Here is a 7,777-nt window from a genome sequence, read left to right as displayed (position 1 = left end):
TTCGAATGTCACATACATGAAAAGGCAAATATGACTGTACAGATCCTCCCTTTTTATTTAGAAGGACAAGAACTGACGTCAGGCTGTAAGCAGAAAAATGCTCAGCAGAGCAGAAATAAAACCAAACAGGAGCTTGAAGCAGAGCACTTCCACATGGCCATGTAAGGGAGGCTCCAACGTGTCCAGCTGGGTACAAAACACTTTTGATTTAAAGCCAAATATCTAACAGCACATGAAGAATCTGTTTCAGTTCAAGTCTGAGACAAAGAAGCTTTTATCTGATATTCCATAATCCTGCAAAAAGAAATACAAAGAGTGGAATATCTTTCTGGAGGAGTCATCGCTAGGTTTGTGTGTTAGTGTGTCACTCTATTTGCTTCCAGCCAAACACCAACAATGTTCAACATGAAGCCCTCAAAGACACCAGGCAGTTTTGTGGGAGTTCAGTAAAACAAAATCCCTCTGGTTGTGGTTCTTCTGTTTGGAACATCATCCAAAACCTCCAAGACTTCCCCGGCAGGAAGATTAAACTGGAGGTTTTTACTGCTGAGCATGTGGTGCCACATCTGCTGAGCAACTACCAAAAGTCCCACAAATGTTGTGCCGTCATTGGGTGACTCCACCTGGTTGTTTAACCATTTACAGTTTTGAAGATGAGGAGCTTGTGTGGTTTTTCCTTCTGGATTTTTGTACATGTGTCAGTTTATGGTGTAGATTCTCCTCGTATTGTCCGATTGGTGCTGGAACATTTTGAATCTGGTCAATTTTTAACATTTACCTGTGTTTTTCTCATTGTGGATGAAGCCTCACCTTGTTCCACAGTCTGTTCAGTAATCTTGTACAGTAAAAGTTGTCGTGAACCAGAAACAGAGACTGTTGCCTTCGAACTTCTGAAATGTCTTGGCTGAGGCACAAAAATCTAAGCAGAGCAATAACAATCGAATAACAAAGAAGAAAATGATTCTTCGTGCACTGAATTGTGTTGCAAGAGCTGCAGTGCAAACCCAGCAGAAGCTTCCATGTGTGTAGAAACACACATTTCACCATTCATTAACCGCACAGAGAAGGCATCGTTTAAATGCGTTAAAAATTTCTTTAAACAAACAGTTTAAAGAACATTTATTCAGTCATTAAAGTTCTTCATGACTGGGCCAAGTGTCCTCTTTTTTGGAAGCCAAAATATGGTCACCCTATCTCACAGAAAGATGTTTTATAACCAGAGAAACCAAAACTTTGTACTTTTGGCTCTGAACAGCACAACAGTGGATTGTAAATCAAACAATCAACATGTGATTGCAGACTTTCAGCTTTAATTCAATGACTCAAATCATTTTTGCATTAATTTTATAAGAATTAAACAGTTCAGGCAAAACCCAAAAACTGCTTTTAGTCCCATTATCAGAGGTTTAACCCTCCTGTTATGTTGCGGGTCAGACTGACCCAGAACAGAAGAGATGTCACATGTCATCTGCATCACTACAGAAAACGAAGAAAATCAAAATTATAAAAGAAAATTGTAAAATAATCAATACCAGTGTTTCTGACCTGGGTCAAATTAACCGAGGAGCATAATTGATGCTCCTGGAAACCAACATAACAGGAGGGTTCAAATGATTGGAACACACAATTATTCATTTAAAACTTTGCAGCCGGTCTGGCCGACGTCAGGTTTGTTTCCTCTGTTAGACTGTAGACCAGGGCTGTCGAACTCCAGGCCCTGAGGGCCGGTGTCCTGCAGGTTTTAGATGTGTCCTTGATCCAACACAGCTGATTTAAATGGCTAAATGACCTCATCAACATGCCTTGACGTTCTCCAGAGGCCTATCAATGAACTAATCATGTGATTCAGGAGTGGTGGCCCCAGGGTGAGATCTAAAACCTGCAGGACACCGGCCCTCGAGGCCTGGAGTTCGACACCCCTGCTATAGACTGTTACTGTAGCTATTTTAAGTGGGTACTTCCAAAAGTACTCTACTTTTCCACAGTACTTACTAGAACTTACTTTCGACACGTTCTATCAAAAACATGATGAGAGCATTCAGAAGAAAAATGTTTATCACATGAAATTTATATTTCTAAAGCTTCATGAAGTCACAGTTATTCATTTTCCTAAACGGCCACATGAGAAACTTGAACTAAGTTCTACTCAATATTAATTTGGACTCTTCGTAAGCTTATTTCTTGCACCCCTGCTCTAGTCAGTTTCCCCTGTGGAAATGTAAGTTCGGTTAGAAAAGATCTGATTCTGAACAGAAACCAAGGATGACAGAAACTGAAAAGGGCAGCTAGACTCCAGCAGAATATTTGTTTTTCATATTTTAAAAATAAAGAATTAAGACTTCTTACTCTTTGAATAATTGAAGGTGTAAAAATCGTATGACTGGATGTGGATTTAAATGAAGTTTTTCAAACAGAGGAAAAGGTTAACTGTACCAGAAAACTGATATTTCTCTTTTTATCAGAAAAGGCCATTACACATGTTACTTAATAATTGATTTTAGTGCACTCATGTTCTTATTGTTCTCAAATCTCAAAGATTGCATTTGTCATCGTTTTTCATGCATTTTAACTTATTCATGTCTGAACACACAGTAAAATAACTTTTATTTTACTGTATAGTTCCTCCCACATGTGGAAACTGTGTGACTTCTTCATTAGAAAGGACAGATCTGCAGGGAGGTCCACTCAAAGTCAAACATTTTCCTTCTTTGGGGTCAAAGGAGCTTGCAAAGAAAAGCGTCTGGACTTCTTTAAGTTGCTTGAAGACGTTTCACCTCTCATCCGAGAAGCTTCTTCAGTTCTAAGGTCAAATGGTGGAGAGTCCCAGATATAAACCTAGTGGGAGTGATCCCCCAGACGCCTTAATGCCCACTCACATCCTGGGCCATCTGACCTCAGGAATTCACATGATAAGGTGGGGCCAGGTTTCACAATGAACACACCCGAAACTCTGGCTGATTGGGACCCACGTCCAGTTTCCCACCTTGGCTCAGGCGATTAGAGGATCATCAGGGGGTCCTTTCGTCCCTCTGTGGGGGGAAACTCCCACTAGGTTTATATCTGGGACTCACCACCATTTGACCTTAGAACTGAAGAAGCTTCTCGGATGAGAGGTGAAACGTCTTCAAGTAACTTAAAGAAGTCCAGACGCTTTTCTTTACAAGCTCCTTTGACTACGATGACCTGGATGACTGAGAACCTTCACAGACATTTTCCTTCTTTGTATTTTTAGGACCACTGGGAGCCTATGCTGCCCCCTGGTGGTTCCCATGTTTCATCATAGTATTTGCTGCTAAGGTAATGAGCATCAGTGTTTTTGAGAGAAAGGTGGTCAGTAATGAGCTCCTCTGTGAGCTGGATCTTAACAAAACACTTATTAACAATTTCTGATTGTAATTAGTCCTCTGAGAGACAGACAGGCTAATGGGGCTCAGAGGACAACACTGATTATAACAGGTGGTAATGAAAGCTCTACAGGGGCTAATAATCACCTTCTGCATGCTGAGTTTCAAGTGTACTCTGGGAAACTGACATTTAAAAAAAGAAATACCAAAAAGGCAGTGAAACACACTAAAAAGTGCAAATGAATGTAAACATATGAGAAGTTTGGGAGAACTCACTTCAGTTTCAGTTTGATCACAATCAGAAATAAGTCTTGTCATTCGGTGTAATCTCATTTACAGAAATGTAATAATGGCATGTTTGAATAAGGTCTATTTAACTGGAGAATTTATTAATCTTGAATTAAAAAACGAAAAAAGAACCAGTGGAGCCGTGGGTGGTAAAGACTCAGAGAATATCTGTACTGTAATGTGTGAGATGTATTTGACCATAACCTTTATCACAAGATATCTATGGGTTCTGTTGATCTACTGGGTCTACTAACACCTCATTCACATTGCACTGAAAGCAGGCCAGGTGAGACACTAACAGACAAAGGCAGCTGCAACTGTAAATGACCCAGGTTGACCCAGGTTTACCTGCAAAAAGACTTCTCACATTTCTTTTGTTTGCATATAATCATTTGAAAAATAATTTTTTCTTAGTCCACACAACTAGAGCTTTCTTAAGCAGTAATAGCTGGAAATTTTGGTTTTCTTCATCAGTCTCTCATATTGTTGTGGAAGAGTTATGCTCCACTCTTCATTTCACTGAGGCTTGCAGCATTGATTCGTGCACAGCTCTCTGAGCTCTGGACTCTGACTGGACAGATGGCCTCACAGAGGAGTCCACGTCCACTCAGATTGTCACCCCTCCACCACAGCTGAGGTGCTTGTGCTGATGTGCACAAGTGAATTTTAAAGAAGTGAAACTTGGAGCCATTATCATTAAAAAGATAAGATTCAAAGTATCTGAAGTAATCAGTAATGCACAGATGCACATGATCAGATCCCAAGAAAGTGAATATGAAAAGAAAAGGCCAGTCTGCCAGTTCCCCAGATTTCTCAAGAGAGAAACTGTTACTGCAACCTTTAATTCAATTAACCTGCTGGTCACTGAGACTCCTGGGAACTATAAGGCCTCCAGAACACTCATTATAGCCGGAAGATGGCACGAAGATGAGAGCACACACTCAGGCCGACTGCAGGAACAAGCCAGATTAAAGTTCAAATACTAAGATAACAAAGGTCAAACGGTCTATTGTGTGACCACTATTTTTTATTTTTCTGAACCACAGTTTGTTGCACGTTTTCAACCTTAAAAAACAGGTTTTTACAAACACTTCTTGTCCTTTATTCTGAAAAACCCTCATTCTGATGGGGCAGTTAACAAGAAGGATTAGAAGCTTGTTTTTTTAATGTTTGAGTAAAAGACTTGAACTACAAACTGCAACTATGCTTAATTTTTAAACTGCTGTTTTTCTTTCAAGTTATCCCAGGTGTTACTTTAAGCGAAAGCTAATGTATGGTTGGTCAGTATGCCTCAGTGCACCAGATGTGATCAAATTCACATTTTAGTCACCTACAATTTCCACGTTAAGAGGCTGGAGAAGTCTGCAGTCTGTATTTCATTTGGACTTTTCTATTATGCACTTTGCATCCCGATCAGGATGCATAGCAGAAACTCAGTTTTCTTTATCACAAATTTAGTTGTCTTGTCCTTCCATATGATGCCACATAATCTATCCTTGCAGATCTGTTGGTTAAACTATTTGGGTTTAATTCTGACTTACTGAATTTGGACTAAAGTGGAGAGAAAAAAACCCCCACACATACAAAAAACAAGAAATACAGTAATATACTGTTTCAACAAGTTTTATGCCATTTTCACTCATGAGCACAATGAAGTCCAAAAATAAACATCTGGAGATGTTAATGTTTGGGTTTGAGGTCAGGGTGGGGTGGGGCAGGGTAGCACGGCGACACAGTTTTTGGTCTTAAAATGTCTTTTAATTTAGACTCATGACATCTTATTCCTGAACAATTCATCTGATTGTTTCAGCTGAACATCCAGTACTACAGGCAGGAAACTCAAAATTAAAACTCATGTCAAACTTACTTTTAGAAATGAAAGGACCAGTTAACTGAAGTGAGCTGTTAACCGACCGTGGCTCAGGGGGTTGGGAAGTGCATCTGTAACCGGTTCAATCCCCGGCTCTCTGTCCTGGTCGTTGTGTCCTTGGGCAAGACACGTTACCCTACCGCCTACTGGTGTTGGCCAGAGGGGCCGATGGAGCGATATGGCAGCCTCGCCTCTGTCAGTCTGCCCCAGGGCAGCTGTGGCTACAACTGTAGCTGCCTCCACCAGTGTGTGAATGTGAGAGTGACTGAATAGTGGCATTGTAAAGCGCTTTGGGTGCCTTGAAAAGCGCTATATAAATCCAATCCATTATTATTATTATTATTATTATTATTATTATTATTATTATTATTATTATTATTATTATTATGGTTGTTAAAGAGTCATAATGCAAGAAAAATGGGTTTTTAGATTTGTTTATTTGTCTAAAAGTTTCGAGTGTGAGCAAATCTCTGGGAGCCAACTAGTGACTTTGTTTACATCTGAAGTTTAATGGAAACTTTCTGCAACAAACAGGCAGGACCTTGATGATTCAGTTCAGCTGGTGCTAGTGTGGGAGGTTGGGGTTAGCTGAATCCTCCTTGGAGAGTTTTCGGTCTCGTGGTGCTAATTAACAAATTGTTGCTGTAACAATAGCAACAAAACATGAGGCACTGAGATACATTAAACTACTCAGCAGGGGATACCTCGTGGGTCTAATGCAAATGTGGAAAGTCTTTGGTTGTTTATGATCTTTAATTATCCTCAAGTCCATTCGTTTGTTTTCATTTTGTAAGATCGTATATGAGCATCTAATGAGGAAAATCTGTATCACCTGCTGTTAAAAAGTTTATACTCTTTTTCCTTTCTTTCTCTTCTTGTCAAAATAGAAATAAGTCTTGACTTGTTTGTTTTTACAGTCTGCTGGATAATTTTGTCATAGCTCTATATTTACCGCATAAGACATAAACAGAACCACCTGCTGACCATTTAAAAAAATGATGTGTGACAATATATGAGCACTGATCAGTGTCATGGGCCCAGAAAGAACTGATCACCATGGTAATGATGTTCTTGCCTAAAAACCAACAGCCAACTTAACAGGATTATCAGGATGCCACCACAGAGTCAAAGAAGGTCTTTAAAAGCGCTCCCTGGACTCCAAATGACCTCAGCCACCTCAGCAGGTAGGGTCTGCTCTGACCCTTCCTGTACAGAGCATCAGTGTTGTGGCTCCAGTCTAGCTTATTATTCAGGTGAACACCCACTATCTCAATGTCCACTCCCTGGATGTTCACCGGTGTCAGTGTGGTGGGTCTGCGTCTCCAGAAGTCCACCACCAAATTTTTGGCTTTCCCGGCGTTGATCAGCAGGTGGTTCTGCTGACACCAGTCCACAAAGTCCAGAGTCCACTGTCTGTACTCTGACTCGTCCTCACCTGTGATGAGGCGACTATGGCAGAGTCGCCAGAGAACTTCTGTAGGTGGCAGCGTGGGGAGTGGATGGAGACGTCTGCAGTGTAGAGGGTGAAGAGGAACGGTGCCAGCACAGTTCCCTGTGGGGCCCCCGTACTGCAGACCAGCGTGTCAGAGACACAGCCCTGTGTCCTCACATACTGTGGGCGTCCTGTGAGGTAGTCCAGTATCCACTGGGACATGTGGTGGTCCAGTCCCGATAGCTCCAGCTTGTCCCTCAGAAGACGTGGCTGGATGATGTTGAGAGCACTGGAGAAATCAAAGAACATGATCCTCACAGAGCTTCCAGGCTTCTCCAGATGAGTCAGAGCTCGGTGCAGGAGGTAGATGATGGCGTCCTCCACCCCGATGCCAGGCTGGTAAGCAAACTGCAGCAGATCTAATGAAGACCTCACCAGGGGGCGCAGATTTCATTTTTTTTCATTTATTTATTTGTCTCAAGCATGGTTCAACAGTATTTCATTTCCTACATAAAAATCCTCCTTCCCATTAATATAGCACTGCACCCATGGGTGAAAAGGAGCAGGAACTCTTATTAGCACCCGCTGTCACGGCTGCGGCAGCAGTCGTGTGGTGATGAGAAGGAGGATCCAAGCAGCAGACAGCGGCGGTAATGTAAGTGAGTTTATTTACAGTGCACAATACATAAAAAAACCAAGCCTGAACTAAACATAAAACTAAACTGGAAAAACTATTAAACAAGGAAACTCACAAACTGTTTTACAAACACAAACTCAGGGACACGAACAGAGCACGGGGGGAAGAACACAGGAAGGAATAATAAAACACCAAACACCAGAACC

The sequence above is a fragment of the Astatotilapia calliptera genome, chromosome 10 (assembly GCF_900246225.1).
Source record: "Astatotilapia calliptera chromosome 10, fAstCal1.2, whole genome shotgun sequence".
In the NCBI taxonomy this organism is placed as follows: domain Eukaryota; kingdom Metazoa; phylum Chordata; class Actinopteri; order Cichliformes; family Cichlidae; genus Astatotilapia; species Astatotilapia calliptera.
Note: the sequence above shows the minus strand (reverse complement) of the source record.